Source organism: Juglans regia, chromosome 8 (genome assembly GCF_001411555.2).
Source record: "Juglans regia cultivar Chandler chromosome 8, Walnut 2.0, whole genome shotgun sequence".
Classification (NCBI taxonomy): domain Eukaryota; kingdom Viridiplantae; phylum Streptophyta; class Magnoliopsida; order Fagales; family Juglandaceae; genus Juglans; species Juglans regia.
The window spans coordinates 6239761-6256073 of NC_049908.1; the positions used below are offsets into that span (position 1 = coordinate 6239761).

Below are 16313 nucleotides of genomic sequence, written 5' to 3' on the forward strand. Positions count from 1 at the left end.
TCTATCTCAAATCCCCGCCTGCTACATGATATGAATAACTTAAGTCTTATGTTCGATCGGTAGGAATGCAAGTTATGGAACTTGTATTTTTCATACAACGTTTATATTTCAAACATTTATATTTCAATATATACCTAAAAGAACTGTCTCCATATGATTTACCAGAAAAACCTGTTAGGGTGCAACTGAATGGTCAGAGGGCGGACTTGGGATGAACTGCGTACTCAAGACTTTTTGGGTTCATTGTCAAAGCTCTGTGCCATATGTCCCATCTAAAACAGAAATGAAAGGTCATGCATGTGCGCTAACCATCCTTTTCTAGACATTCCTCTAATGTTGATTAGCTCATAGTAACCTTTACTCGATCAATTCAACAAAGCCTTTGTCCCTTCCACTTAGGGCTGGCTAAAATGTTCCTTTTGCCACCAGTGCTATGTTTTCAAATCTCTTCCACATGTACTTCAGATATACCTTCAAAATGTACAATGCCCATATATCATGCATTATTGAGTTTGCTGTTGCTAATATAGTAATTATATACATCATTCAGGGAATATTGAGAAGGGCCTCCTACACAACGTAGCGAGCTTTTGTTATAACCATGCACATGATCAATCTGTGTCTGCGAGGCATGCACGGGGGGCATATATAGTGAGATCATTAATTAGAGCGCCCAATTAATTCGCTAATTAATTAAAGGCTAATATATACTTAATTGGTATATATAAAATGTGGTTGGCCGTAAAATTAACCATAAATATTGCGTAAAACCATGCATGTGCATGCAGACGTGATCTCGCGTGCGTGCGTACAAAATGAAATTAGTTAGTTATAATTAGGTAGCTGGTACTAGTTTGGAATAATATTAATAGTGGTGAAGAGCCTCTGCAACTTTGCACTATAAATATTATTCAAACAAGCAGGCCAAGCCAATCCAGACGTAGTACTAGTACTAGCTTTCTTTTTTCAAAACCATTTTTCTTTTCAAACCAATCATAAACCATTAATTAAAAATGGGTTTGAAAATGAATCTCGCCCCGATTGCTTTGTTCTTCTTGTTAGCTTCAGCATCCGCTGCCTGTACTGCTAACATACCCGGTGGCTTTAATGTCAGAAAGTATGGAGCCATGGTTAATGCAGATATCACCTAGGTACGTACAGGAGTTTTGTTTGACACTTTCTTCTTCCCACTTTTGTCCCTACACAACCTCAATTATCTTTCTCACAAAATCACCATAAATCATCACAAAATCACAACACAACAGAGCATGGAAGATTAGAGGTAGAGGCTCGGCTGGGCATGGAGGAGCTGGAGAGGTATCGTGGAGGGCTGGTGGTGGCATCGTGGCCTGTAGGCTGTAGATCTAGGTTGTGCGATGACAAGAACCTGTGAGATAGAGAAAGACTTCGTGAGAGAGAGAGGCAGATCGGGGAGCTGCATCGTGGCTGACCTCGTGATGGCTGCTAGTGGCGGCATACAGTGGCGTCATGGTGGTCCTATGGCAGTGGATCTGGGATCCCGTGAAAAGAGAGTGCATGAGAGGAACTAGGACTTTGACTGGAGGAAAGGAGGAAGGGGAGGGGTCGTCAACAAGGGAGGAGGCTGGTGGTGGTGGTGCGATGGCGTGAGGGTGGCTAAAGGTGGCGCTACGGGGAGAAACTCATTTGCGTAGAAGGGCTGCGTGCATGGGGCTAGGGAGTAGCTACTGGTGGTGGGTTCCATGGAAGTGGTCCACGGCGTGAGGGGAACTTGGTGGTAGTGCTTGGTGGAGCTGGGGCTGAGCCACGGTGGCGCAAAGGTGGAGAACCCGTGCGTCATGACCCATTTCGAGTTGCTTGCGTGCGGATGAGAGAAGAGCTGCCAAGGGGCTTCGACGATGAGGTTTGGTCGCCAGTGAAGTAGTCGGTGATGTCATAGGGTGGCACATGGCAGAGCTGGACTGCTTGAGAGAGGAGATCGGGTGAGAGAAAGGGAAAACGTGTGGCTGCAGAAGGGGAAGGAGAGAGAGGGGAAAAGGCTAGGGTTTGAGATTTTAAATCCTAATCCTTCATCTTGAGTCTCAAGATTTGATCCAACGGTGGAGATTTAAACACTGATTTAAACTAACTTAAAATAGATAATTAAAATAAAAATATCATATCATACATTTAAAGTCAACTTTAATTTATAAAATACTAATCTTTCATCATTGAAAAATGATAAAGTTTTGCTAAACGTTTTTAAGCAAATAAAACCATCTAATTAATTAGAGTTTTCAACATAATTTAAATCTCATAATATTCTTAATTAACTAAAAATTAAATGATTTTCTACAATTATAATATTTATGGGGCTTCCAAAATATAAGAAGCTTACTTTAATGATGAAAGAACCTGAGAGCAAAAACATGGAAGATGGATTTGATTCATACGAGCACACTACATCTTTTGCATGGTTGGAGGTAACATGCATGATATGCATGCATTGATCTCTACCGTCAAATAAGGTTAATTTGTAGAGCTGAAACTTCCATGCAGAGCTTTAACATGTGATTGTGATTAATCTTTTACGTACAGATGATCAACCCAAAGGAAATGTTTGGAGATACTGTGATTGGAACAAACACTTCTTATTAAAGTAGAGAAAGATGAAAATTCATAGATGCTTGCCTATTAGATTTTATGCTCCTTTACATTAGACTATTTACTAATCAATTTTATGTACTCTTTCAATCTTGATGATTGTGAACTAAGAACTAATTCAATTATTCAATATTTTGTGTTTCATGTAAGGAGTCACACTTTATTTTCTGTTTGAACGCATTATTTTCATAAATTTTATTTTTTCTTTCATTTAGGTAAATGTGGAAGCACGATAAACCACTCCGTGTGTGTGTGTGTATATATATATATAATAATGTTAATTTGCATGCGGTTATACGCACGATCGATGCCATGCATTCATTCTCATCATACTATATATATATATATATAAAGTACGCATGATGATTATATATATTTGCTGGCATTGTTAATTAAAATAGTTTTGCGTGGTCTTTAAGATTTAGGCTTTGACAAAAGCTTGGAAAGATGCATGTCAAACACCGAGTAAGAACACGGTGGTGATCCCAAAACGGACATACAGGTTGGGAGCAGTGCAGTTGCTGGGTCCATGCAAGGTTCATATCGACCTTCAGGTTAGAGGCACCTTAGAAGCCCCAGGGGACCGTAGTTACTTCAAGTCTGGTAGTTGGGTCAATTTTCAGAGGATCGATGGCTTCACTTTGTCTGGCGGTGGAACTTTTGATGGCAAAGGCAAAAGCGTTTGGGGAAGAAGATCTTGTTCCGGTATTAGATACTGTGGTGACCTTCCCATTGTGAGTTTTGATCACTTCTATCTAACGTCGATCATCTCTAATTTCCAACATTTCATCCTAATTAATTGAGTTTGTCGATGGCGCTAATTAATTATCCTTTCTATTATGATCATGAGCAGAGCATGAGGTTCGATTTCATCACTAATGGATTGATCAAGGACTTAAAATCAATATTGGATAGCAAACAGTTCCACATTAATTTACTGGGTTGCAAAAACGTTACCTTTCAAAACGTAAATGTCATAGCACCCGAAAATAGTCCCAACACAGATGGAATCCATATTGGGCGGTCAACTGGAATCACGATTATTGATACAAAGATTGCAACCGGTGATGATTGTATCTCTCTTGGTGATGGAAGTAAGAATATACTTATCAAGGGAGTAACTTGCGGGCCTGGCCATGGAATCAGCATATATAGGAAGTCTTGGTAAGTACAAAAATGAAGAGCCTGCGGTTGGAGTTAACGTTGTTAACTGCACAATGATAAAGACACAAAATGGCGTGAGAATCAAGACATGGCCTAACTCCTTTTCCGGGACTGCTTCTGACGTGCATTTTGAGAATATCATCGTGAACAATGTCGACAACCCTGTCCTCATAGATCGATCATACTGCCCATGGAATCAATGCAAATCACAGGTACATACATAAGTATAAATATCGATCTTGTTGTGATTGACTTCATATTAATATTCAAAGTTAATGCATATAACGAATAGTACTTTTATTGATCTGGTGGTGGTTGTTGGCCGGTATATATACTAGGTTCCTTCAAAGGTTATGATCAGCAACGTTAGCTTCAAGAACATACGAGGAACAGCTAGCACAAAGGGGGCGGTCAAACTATTTTGTAGCAAGGCGCTTCCATGTCAGAATGTGAAGGTCAGTGACATAGACATCAGATACAGTGGAAGAGACGGGCCGGCTACTTTCCAATGTGCTGATGTCAAACCCATGACCAGTGGCAGACAGTGGCCGGCCTCCTTGTTCTCACTAATTAACCTTTTTTTTTTTTTTTTCTTTCGCGTTGTCGTTAATTTCTTTACAACACTAGCTCGATGTAATCTAGTATCTACACTTGAGTTCTTTGAAATGAAAAACCGGGTGTACGTGGATCTGAGTTTCCAAATTCAACAAAAATCTTTGTCGTAAGTACGTAGTTTCTAATTAGTGCACAAGTGGGGTCCTCTCTCTTGAGCAGATGGGGTTTTCTCTCTATGCTTAATTCCTAGGCCAGAACATAGAGTTCTGTCTCTTGGATCTCCTTGATACATAGAGGTTGGTTTTTGTCTCAGCTGATCTTACACCCATGGAAGAGGAGATTTCTCATCTTTGTAAGAGCCTCAAGCTTACGGAAGAGGAACAACAAGAATACTACCTAACGAAAGAGGAAATTACGTTTTCTCGGGATATTAGCAACTCATGCCTTGTTGCACTGGTAGCTGCAGATAGAGAAGTGAATAAAGGAGCCTTCAAAGCAACAATGACTAGGCTATGGAATGGTGAAGGTGGGATTTCTTTTAAAGATTTAGGAAGAAACAAGTTCCTTCTCGAATTTCATAACCCCACTGTGAGAAACAGGTTGTTAACTGGTCGACCTTGGTCTTTCGACAGAAACTTAATCTGTATTCAGGAATGCAAAGGCAGGTTAGCCTTAAAAGATATCGACTTTTCTCTAGAACCGTTTTGGCTCCAACTCCATGATCTCCCATTTGCTACGATGAACAAAAGAATGGGTGAGAAGCTCGGGACCAGTGCAGGTAAGGTCATCATGGTGGATGTTGATGAAAAAGGAAGAGTATGTGGGGGAGTCTTACGTGTGAAGGTGATGATTGACCTCTCTAAACCTTTGACAAGGGGTTGTGTTATTAATGTAGGAGATGCTCGCTCCTGGATACCTTTCAAATACGAAAGACTACCTTCATTTTGCTACTACTGTGGGATAGTTTTGCACACACAGCATAAATGTTCAAGACATTTCTCAGATGGTAGTACTCATACTGAGTCACCACTTCAATATGGCCCCTGGCTTAGAGCTGATCCATCTTAAAAGCCAAATCACTACAAAACACATTCTAATAGTCCAGAGGGGAAGACCATAGGCAATGGTCGACAGGCCAGCTCAGATGATCAAGAATCTGATTTTGGCGGGAATAATTTATTTCAAAAGTCAGCTGATTTCTCGCCATTAGACCCGTGTGATCTTGTGCATCCAAACTCTGCATTGGAAAAGGAAAGGGAAGGTGAAGACCTTGTGTCAAAAAAGGACAATGTCAGTTGTCAACAGTAAAAAATAAACACCCCAACTTGTCTCGAGGGGTCACCAGTTGGAGATGTCAGGACCTCACTTTCCAGCAGGCAGTCAGACTCGTTGTGTATGGACAGCAATATGACCCTCGTAGCAGACACTTACCAAGTAGGTCCTCCTCTTCTGTACTCTCAATTAGACCAAAAGTTACAAACAAAATCTCCATTTTTGTCAAACTAGAAAAGAAGAGCACGTGGTAAGACAGGCTTGAAAGCTATGTCAAGCTTGTCCAACCCCTATGCTAGAAATGCAACCACCAAAAGGAAAAAAAAGAATCAATGGCTCGACAGTTAAACCCACGAAATCTTCAAAAAGACTCAAACAAACTTTGGTAGTGGCTGTTCAACAACACTGCCTATCTCCATGATCACCTTATGCTGGAACTGCCGAGGACTTGGGAACCCTCAGACAGTTAGAGAACTCCACCTTTTGGTGAGAGTTGTGTCCCCATCTTTGGTTTTTTTAATAGAAACAAAATGTAAAAGAGAAAAAATGGAGTTCATTAGAAACAAGCTAGGATTTGAGTGCAGTTTCATAGTGGATTGCATAGGTCGAAGTGGTGGCCTAGCTTTTTTTCTGGAAGCAAGAAACATCTGCCAATCTGTTGTCTTACTCCCTTAGCCATATATCTCTCAGAGTTCAAATGGAAAATGATGGAAAATCTTTCATTATCACTGATTTTTATGGTCAATCTATTACTGCAAAAAGAAAAGAAAGTTGGAACCTTCTAAGACTAATAAAAGTGAACCCAGATACTCCCTGGCTGTGCATGGGAGACTTTAATGAGCTTACTTCTCATGGTGAAAAGAGAGGTGGCCCTCCCAGACCTTTTAATCGGATGGAAGCATTCAGACAGACCCTTGCCTATTGTGGACTTGGTGATCTGGGCTTTGAGGGCTCCCTTTTTACTTGGTGCAATAACCGTGAGGGTCCTAACTTCACAAAAGAAAGATTGGATAGAGGACTAGCAAACAGTGCATGGCAGGACCTTTTTTTATTCTAATTCAGTTTCCATCCTACCTACCATTTGTTCTGATCACAACCCTCTTCTCATATCCAGTTCCTCATTTACTCCCTCTTTTATCAGAAACAAAAGAGTTTTTAGATATGAAGTTTCGTGGGCCAAGCAGAAGGATTGTGAGTTTGTGATTAAAAGGGCTTGGCAAGGCTCACTACAATCGGGTTCCAAGGCAGATGTCACTAGAAGGGGACTTGAGAGATGCAGATTCCAATTATGAGAGTGGTATACTTTGATTAGAAATTCTCATCAACAAGACCTAGATACGAAAACTGAACTATTGAAATCTTTGCAAGCTTCCAATTCTGGGATGGATAATGACCAGATTCGAATTGTTAAGAAGGAATTGGATGTGTCTTTAGAGGCAATGGACCTCAAGTGGAGGCAAAGAGCCAAACAGAAATGGCTCAAAGATGGTGATAGGAACACCAAATTTTTTCATAAATGTGCATCGATTAGAAAACAGAAAAATTTGATACAAAAACTCCAAACTGGTCTGGGACAGAACTTGACAAATCCGGATGATATTGGTAGGAGTGTAAACTCAAACCGGCAAACCGGAAAACCGGTCCGGACCGGACCGGTTTTACCGGTTTTGAACCGGTCCGGTTCGGAACCGGTTTTTAAAATCTAAAAACCGGCCGGTTCCGGTTCCGGGATTTTTTGGACCGAACCGGACCGGTTGATTAAAAAAAATAAAAAATAAAATTTTTATATATAAGTTTTATACATATTTTATATATATATATATTAAATATTAATATATATAAGTTTTATATATAATGTATAATTATAAATTTTTATATGAAATTTTTATATATAATTATATATATTCATATATGAAATAATTTCTTATTATAATTTATAAATTATTACATAAAATGTTAATACTAAATCACTAAAAGTTTATAACTAATACTAATATATAACTTATAACTATATCAATAGTCTAATATTAATACTATTATATAGTCTAATATATTAATAAAAGTATAAAACAGTTTTTTTTAAATCAGTTTTTTTTTCTTTTTCTTTTTTTTTTTTATAAACAAATTTTTCATGACAAATTGTGAAACTTACATTTTAAAAAAACCGAAAAACCGGACCGGACCGGACCGGAAACCGGTAAAACCGGAAGTACCGGTTTAGGAGAATAACCTGTGCGTAATCGGTTTTGAAAAATACAAAACCGGTACATACCGGTTCGGTCCTAAATTTTATCCAAAACCGGACCGAACCGGACCGGTTACACCCCTAGATATTGGATGTGAATTCCAATAAGCTTTTAGAGATCTCTTTACTACCTCCAACCCTATAGGCCCTGATTCTCTATTGGAAAACTTCAGACCAACGGTCACGCAAGAGATGAATTCTTCCCTAACAAAAGCTTACTCTAAAGAGGAGATTGAGCTAGCCATTTTTCATATGAATCCTCTGGGTTCCCGAGGACTAGATGGATTCCCTGCTATTTTCTTCCAAAACCACTGGCATATTGTTCGTGATGATGTGGTTGCTGCTGCTCTAGAATTCCTTAATACCAAGTCAAATTTCCAATCAATCAACCACACTTTTATCACACTTATCCCCAAGAAGAAACTCTTTTTGCTTGTTTCAGACTATAGGCCCATAAGCCTTTGTAATGTTTTCTACAAACTCATTGCAAAGGTTATGGCAAATAGGCTTAAATCCATTCTGCCTCTTCTAATCTCAGACACCCAAAGTGCCTTTGTTCCAGGAAGGATGATCTCTGATAACACAATCGTGGCATATGAACTAATGCATTCAATGCAGAACAGAAGAAAGAATCACAAAGAAGGTTTCATGGCACTCAAACTAGATATGAGCAAGGCATATGATAGGCTAGAATGGTCTTTTGTACAACAAGTGCTTCAAAGGATGGGGTTTGTTAAGGAGTGGATTGAGCTGGTCATGCAGTGCATTAGCATGGTTTCTTATTCTATTCTTCTCAATGGTTCACCTCAGCCTTCATTCAAGCCCTCGAGGGGTATTCGTCAAGGAGATCCACTCTCACCATACTTGTTCATTCTATGCTCAGAAGTCCTCACTTATGCACTGAATCAATCTGAACAAAAGGGCCTAATATCTGGCTTCCCAATTACTAGAGGCTCTTTGTCTGTTAACCACATTTTTTTTGCAAATGATAGTCTGGTTTTTTGTAAAGCACAGTTGCAGGAATGGAACAGGCTACTTAACATCATCTCTTTGTATGAATCAGCTTCAGGTCAAAGGCTAAACCTTGAGAAGTCTTCAATCTTTTTTAGTAAAAACACAAGGCAAGAGACCCAAAGTTCTATACTGTCTACTGCTGGAATTAAAGCATCGGGGCCTTTTGAAAGATACTTGGGATTGCCTTCTTACATAGGAAGGAGTAAATCAAGGGCCTTCTTTCCAATCTTTGACAGAATCAAAGCTCAAATGAGTAGCTGGAAAACTAACATGCTTTCCCTAGCAGGTAAAGAAGTCTTGTTGAAGCCAGTCATTCAATCCATACCTACATATTGCATGGGCATTTTTCTAATTCCAAAAGGCATATTGAGGAACATTAATAAACTAATGCAGTCCTTTTGGTGGGGTATCAAAAACCAGAATTCTAAGATGCATTGGCTAAATTGGAAAGGTCTTGGAAAAGGAAAACAGGTTGAGGGTTTGGGGTTTCTAGATTTCGAAGATTTCAATAAGGCTCTTTTAGCTAAGCAAGGGTGGAGGATCATCACTAAGACTCAATCACTAGCCTCTCGAGTTCTAAAAGCTAAATATTTTCCATCTACTGACTTCTCCTCAGCTAGAGTCAGAAGGGGTGACTCCTTTGTGTGGAAGAGTATCACAGCAAGTAGACAGTTACTCTATGAGGGCCTTATATGGAAGATTGGTAATGGGAACAAAGTGAAAATCTGGTCAGATAGATGACTGCCTATTCCAACATCTTACAAGTCTCATTCTCCACCCAAGGTACTATGTCTAGAAGCTACTGTTAACTCTCTCATTGACCAAGAAACCCACTCGTGGAACATGCATCTGGTTCAAAATGTTTTCACTCCTGAAGAGGCTACTATTATTTCCAGAATTCATGTTAGTCCTTGCAACAACAACGATAAGCAGGTTTGGAGGTGCACTAAGAACGGGGATCTTCACAGTTAAATCAGCTTACCATCTCCAAGTTTCTATGAATGATATCAGTAAGGGACAAACTTCAGATACTTCCAAACATGAGGCCCTTTGGAATCGACTATGGAAGCTTAAAGTGCCTAACAAAGTTAAAATGTTTCTTTGGAGATCACCTAAGGAAATCCTTCCCACCAGAGTTAACTTGCACAAAAGGAAGATCATTGACTCACCATTGTGCCCCATATGTTTACTTTATCCAGAAACAGTATCCCATGTTCTATGGATGTGTAAAGCAGCTCAGGATGTTTGGAGTATTAGCTCAAGAAGAATACAAAAAAGTAAAACTGAGGAGGCACCTTTTTATGATTTACTTTCAAACCTCCTATCCACACTTCCACCAGAGGAATATACTAAATTAGCTATCACAGCTAAGGAAATTTGGCTCAGAAGGAACAAGTTCATTTTTTAATCCAAATTCGCCTCTCCCCAACAGGTCTTAAAACTGGTCTCCACTAGCATTACTGACTTGGAAGAGCTTGAAAGGAACCAGCAGAGGACATCTCCTCAGATTCAACGTACAGTTAGGTGGTGCAAGCCTCCAAACAATTTCTACAAATTAAATTGGGACGCAGCCATTGACAAGGCTAATTGCAGGGTGGGTATTGGGGTGTCAATTAAAGATTGGCTGGGTCTCGTGACAGCAACTCTCAGAAGCCCTTGTAATTCCTTTCCTGATCCACTCTTGGGAGAAGCTTTAGTTGCCTTACGAGCAGTACAGTTTGGTATTGAACTTGGTCTGAAATACGTCATTTTCGAAGGGGACTCAAAACAAGTGGTACATGGCATAACTGGCGGAGCTGAAGACTGGAACACGGTGGGGTTGATTTATCAAGATATCAAGAAACTTTTAGGCACTTACACTTATTGGTCTATTAGCCATGTTCCTAGACAAGCCAACACAGTGGCACATTGTTTGTCAAAAAGTTCTCTAGATTTATCTGAGGACTCAATTCATGTAGAAGATTATCTTCATTGTATTCACAATTATCTCTCTTGAGATTTTAATATGAAGTATCTTTTCTCTCAAAAAAAAAAAATTAGTGCACAAGTAACGTCTATTAAAAATTAATAATAATAACAACAACAATAATAATAATAACAACAATAATAATAAGAGGATATAATTATCATGATCACCAATATCTTCATGGAGATCGAGCTAGCTCATAAGTATACGCGGAGTATTGAAACACGTTGGTGTTGTATATTCCAAACTTAATTAAATGTATTACAAGAGGAGCCTATTTATACACCGCTAGTTGTTTACATAAAAGGAAAGCAATTAATTAAGTTGCTTGCTGTACAGAATATTACAAGAGCTTAAATTTAGGAAGTAAACACAATTAGCTCCATGAGTTGTGCTTGACTGAATCAAGAGAGATTGATTGCTGTGATCATCTATTACGCCCCCTCAAGATGGTGCTCCCACTAGTGACACCAATCTTGGATCGTAGAAGCTGAAACCGTGGACGTGATAAGGCCTTGGTCATTAAATCAACAAGCTGATCATGGGTAGACACATGAGCAACTTGAAGAATTCCTTTGCTGACATAATCTCGAGTGAAATGTAAGTCAATGGCGATATGTTTCATCTGAGAGTGAAGCACTGGATTGAGACTTAACTGCGTGCACAAAAGTGCATGAATTTTTGGTGGGGACTTCATGGTGACACCAAGTTCACAGAAGAGAGATTGAAGCCAGACAATTTATGATGTGGCACTCACAAGTGCCGTGTATTTCGCTTTAGTGGATGAGCGAGCCACAACTCGTTGTTTTCTATTGCACCAAGAGATGAGATTGGTAGCAAGGAAGATTATATAGGTTGAGGTAGATCTTATATCATCGATGCTTCCTGCCCAATCTGCATCAGAGTAGGCGAGAAGTTGGGGAGAAGTAGTGCGATGAAGCTTAATGTCATGGTAAATGGAATGCTTGAGATATCGTAGGAGCCTCTTGATAACAGTCCAATGAATTTTAGATGAACTGAGCAAGTTTGTTAACAGGAAATGCAATATTGGGCCGAGTTAGAGCTAGGTACTGAAGTGCACTAATATCACTTCTGTAAGTAGTGCTAATTGCTGGACTGGAGCCATCATTCAACTGAAGTCGACTAGAAGTAGCCAGAGGGGTGGTGACATCTTTGGCACCATCCATTCCTGTTTTATGCAGAAGATCTCACACATATTTGTGTTGTGTAAGAAACAAATCATCTGAGGTAGGAATGACTTCAATCCCCAAGAAAAAGTGAACACGCCCGAGGTCTTTTAGAGAGAATTGTGCACCAAGTTCTTTGATGATGATGGAGATGAAGGTAGGGTCATTTCCTGTGAGGATTAGATCATCAACATAAACAAGGAAATGTGCCACAATGTTGTGATGCTGATAGATAAATAGAGAAGGAACGGAAGCAGACTTCACAAAGCCAATGCCACAAAGGCAATCATGTAGTGCACGATACCAGGCCCTTGGCGCCTGTTTTAGTCCTTAGATGGACTTTTGAAGATGGCAAATATGGTGAGTATAGGAGGCATCAATAAAACCAACTACTTGTGCCATGAACACATCCTCAGTTAGTGTACCGTGAAGGAAGGCGTTATTCACATCCAGTTGACGGAGAGACCAGCATTTCATCATGGTAAGAGATAAAATAACACATATGGTGGTAGGCTTCACAACTGGGGAGAAGGTTTCTGTGAAGTCAAGTCCAGGTCGCTGATGAAACCCCTTGGCAATGAGATGCACTTTATAGCGATCAATGGATCCATTAGGTTTGCATTTAATTCAGAACACCCATTTTGAGCCAACTAAATTTTGCTTTGGTGTGGCAGGAACCAACTTCCAGGTGCCATGTCGAACAAGGGCTGTAAACTCCTCACTCATGCCTTTATGCCAATGGGGATTTTTGAGAGCTTGATGAATACCAGTGGGCTCCAATGTTGGGGGTATTGGATGATTTGTAGCCAAGAAGAGCCGCTTGGGTTTATAGATACTATTCATGGATCGGGTGACCATGCAAGTTGGCTGAGGAGGCATGGTGTCAACAACCTGTTCAGCAACTGAGAGTGTAGGACCCGTGGTTGGGAGTACTACCAGAAGAGGATGTCGCAAGGGAGACACTAGTGCAAGGCTGTGACAGCATCTGTTGGCCAACATTATCGAACAATGGACCCGAGGAAGTTGAACCATTTGATGGTGTCTGGGATAGAGATGGCACAAGAAGAGCAAGTGTCAAGAGTTGAGGAGAGGTGATGACACACTGAGGTGGGGAAGAAGTTGTTGATTTTTTGAGTATGAGGAAAAACATATTCATCAAAGTGAACATGACGTGAAAAGTATATCCGATTGGTGTTGGGATCAAGACACTTGTATGCACTTTGTGAAGTGGAATAGCCAACAAAAAAAATACATGGTTGTGACTTTGGGTCCAGTTTATGTTGGGAATAATGTTTGAGACATGGAAAACATTGACATCCAAAAATCCGAAGTTTGAGATAATTAGGAGGAGACTGAAACAGGATTTCAAAAGGAGATTTAAGAGAATGTAAGGGTGTGGGCATTCTATTAATTAAGTACACCGCAGCCTAAAATGCCAAATTCTAGTAGGAGAATGGAAGTTGTGCTTGATGGAGTAAAGTCATGCCCGTTTCCACGATATGCCGATGATGGCGTTCAACCACTCCATTTTGTTCGGGAGTGTGTGGAGCAGTTGTGAGATGACTAAATCCATGTTGGTTAAGATAGCCTTTAAGAGCAACAAACTCACCTCCATTATCAGAGTAAAGGTGTTTGATTGGCAATGAAAATTATTTTTCAAGTATGGCCTTGAGTGTGGAAAAATTTTAGAGACCTCAGATTTTAATTTCATAGGGATGTACCAACAATATATTGTATAATGATCAATAAATAATACATAGTAATGATAACCCTCAAGAGAAAGGTGAGGGGTAGGACCCCAAATATCAGTGAACAGATACTCAAGAGGTGCTGAACTTGAAATGCTAGAAGCATGAAAGGGAAGTTTATGACTGTTATTAATAGAGCATGAAGAACATAGAGAAGTAAAGATGCGATTATTGCCTAGCAATTGAAAAACTTTTATTAAATGAGTAACAAGTTGCCGAGAGGGATGACCCAAACGGTTATGCCAAATTTTAGAAGAGACACATTCAGTGGTAAAAGCTGCATTTGGATGTCCAACATTGCGTGATGTTGCTGGCAATGTGTAGATGCCTTTGTCACATGGTCCTTGCATTAGTGTCACCCCCAACGTCGGATCTTTCACAAAGAAGTGAAAAGGGTGAAATTCAAGTACAAGCTTATTTGTCTTGGTGAATTCATGAACAAAGATCAAGTTTTTTTGAATTTCAAGTACACAAAGAGTATTGGTTAGAGCAACACTGTGAGTAGGTAACTGAAATTTGACAATGCCAACATGAGAGATTTTCAAACTTGATCCATCACCTATTATAACCTCATCGGTTCCATCATATAATAGAATGGATGGCAAGCTTGGACATATCAAAGGTGATATGGTGTGAGGTGCCAGAGTCAACCACCCAGGATTTTTTTGCAGCAAATCCAGTGGCAACACAATTAGTAGTTGGAGAAGGTGGAGTCAAGAATTTTTTGCATTGATGAGCTGTGTGACCAGGTGCTGAACAGAATTGACAAACCACATTGGATCTATTGGAGGATTGATTTGTATTCTGTGACTGGGAGGACCTCCGTGAGTTATTGTTGGTTCTTTTGGATTTACCTCGATGGGAGGAAGACACATGAGCCTTCTTTTGGTGATAATTAGCAGTAGCAATGATGGTTTGCTACAACGTCTCAAGGCGATGGAGATAGGTTTCATGACTAACAAGCAAGTCGTGGAGCTCTTCAAACGTGAGAGGATTTTCACGAGTGTGAATAGAGCTTGCAATATCACGAAATTCTAATCTCAAGCCATTGAGAATGTAAAGCGTGAGATCATCATTGGTGGGGGGTGAATCAACTAGTGCCAATTCATCGGCAGTGGATTTCACTTGCTGGAGGTAATCTGTGATGCTCTTGGAGCCACGACGCAAGGAAGTGAGTGTGTCCTTGAGTTGCATGACCCTCGTTCGAGAACGATTTGCATAAAGATGGGTCAATTTGAGCCAAGCTTCTCTTGAAGTGCTTGAGGTAGCAATTAAAGGCATGATACTTTCAGAAACGGAAGCAAAAATGCCATTGAGAAGAAGTTTGTCTTGGCGAATCCAGCGGTTGTGGCAGCAATGGCCACAGCAGTGGGGTTACTCCCGAGCATAGGACACAGGTTGGAACCATTGATGAAACCCTGGAGATCATACCCAATGACAAGACTATCAAGTCGAGCACACCATGCAGGGAAATTAGGGGAGGTCAGCTTGTAGGGAAGCTGAGCATTTGCACTGATGGAGATGATATTGGGTTCGGAAGGATGAACGAAACTTGTGGACCAAAACTTCATATAACCAAATTTGAACTCTCCAAGATTCCTACCCGCAATTCTATATATATAACCAAGCTAGCTGAAGACTCAAGTAAGCAGGCGTGTAATCCTGATCGATCAGTTTCGATCAATTCCCAATGCCTACTGATCAGTAGGCCAGAGACCTAAACATACAATGCAATATTGCATGCATGGTAATCCAACCCCTCGATTTTTTTTTTTGAATTTGTGTTATTTTATTTATTCAGTAGATTTTTCTAACTCTTTTATGTAATTTACACCCCCGTAGACATGGAAAGATTAATTATATAGAAAGAATGGAATTAGATGAAAAGGAGAAAAAAGATCGGGGATAAATATTATTATTTGTAATAGAGTAGCTAGCTAGAATGATTTTGAAGAAAATTAGAATATCATTTAAAGTATTCTTTTAAGTAGTGATTCTACGTAAATAAATATTTTAATCAACCATAAGTGAATTATACAAAATAACGTAGTTTGATCATGTGGTATGTCAGATTATAAAATTACTAAATTTATCTTGAAGTATATCTAACAAATCATACAAAGTTATTATGTCAATTTGTGAGTAATTTACAGCTTGCATATTGTGTAATCTCTTTGTTTTTGTAACATTATTCATAAGAGAAAAAATGGGAGATTGCTCACGACTTGAAGAAACATGCAATTCATGAAGAATGGGATCAATGTTGGTGATCAAAACTAATTAAATTAGAATCGAACAGTTGTATGCTTTGGCTCAAGTAGAATTGGGAAATGATCATGTGTTATTTGTGATCATGTGAATGTCGAACGGCATGCATGCATGGGATGTTGTACATGCAGTTCACGTAAAGCGGCCAACCCGCGTATTAATTAAGTGATCTGTAGTATTATCACATATATATATGTATGTATGTATGTATGTATGTTCGTATATATACACTATAAGAAATAAGGTTTTTTGCGGCGATTTTATGTCTATTG

At 39.6% G+C, this 16313-nt stretch overlaps 1 pseudogene; it reads left to right on the plus strand.

Annotated features, from left to right (window-relative positions):
* Positions 1 to 2363: 2363 nt before the first annotated feature.
* LOC109003259 lies at positions 2364 to 5409 on the plus strand (annotated as a pseudogene).
* Positions 5410 to 16313: the final 10904 nt, after the last annotated feature.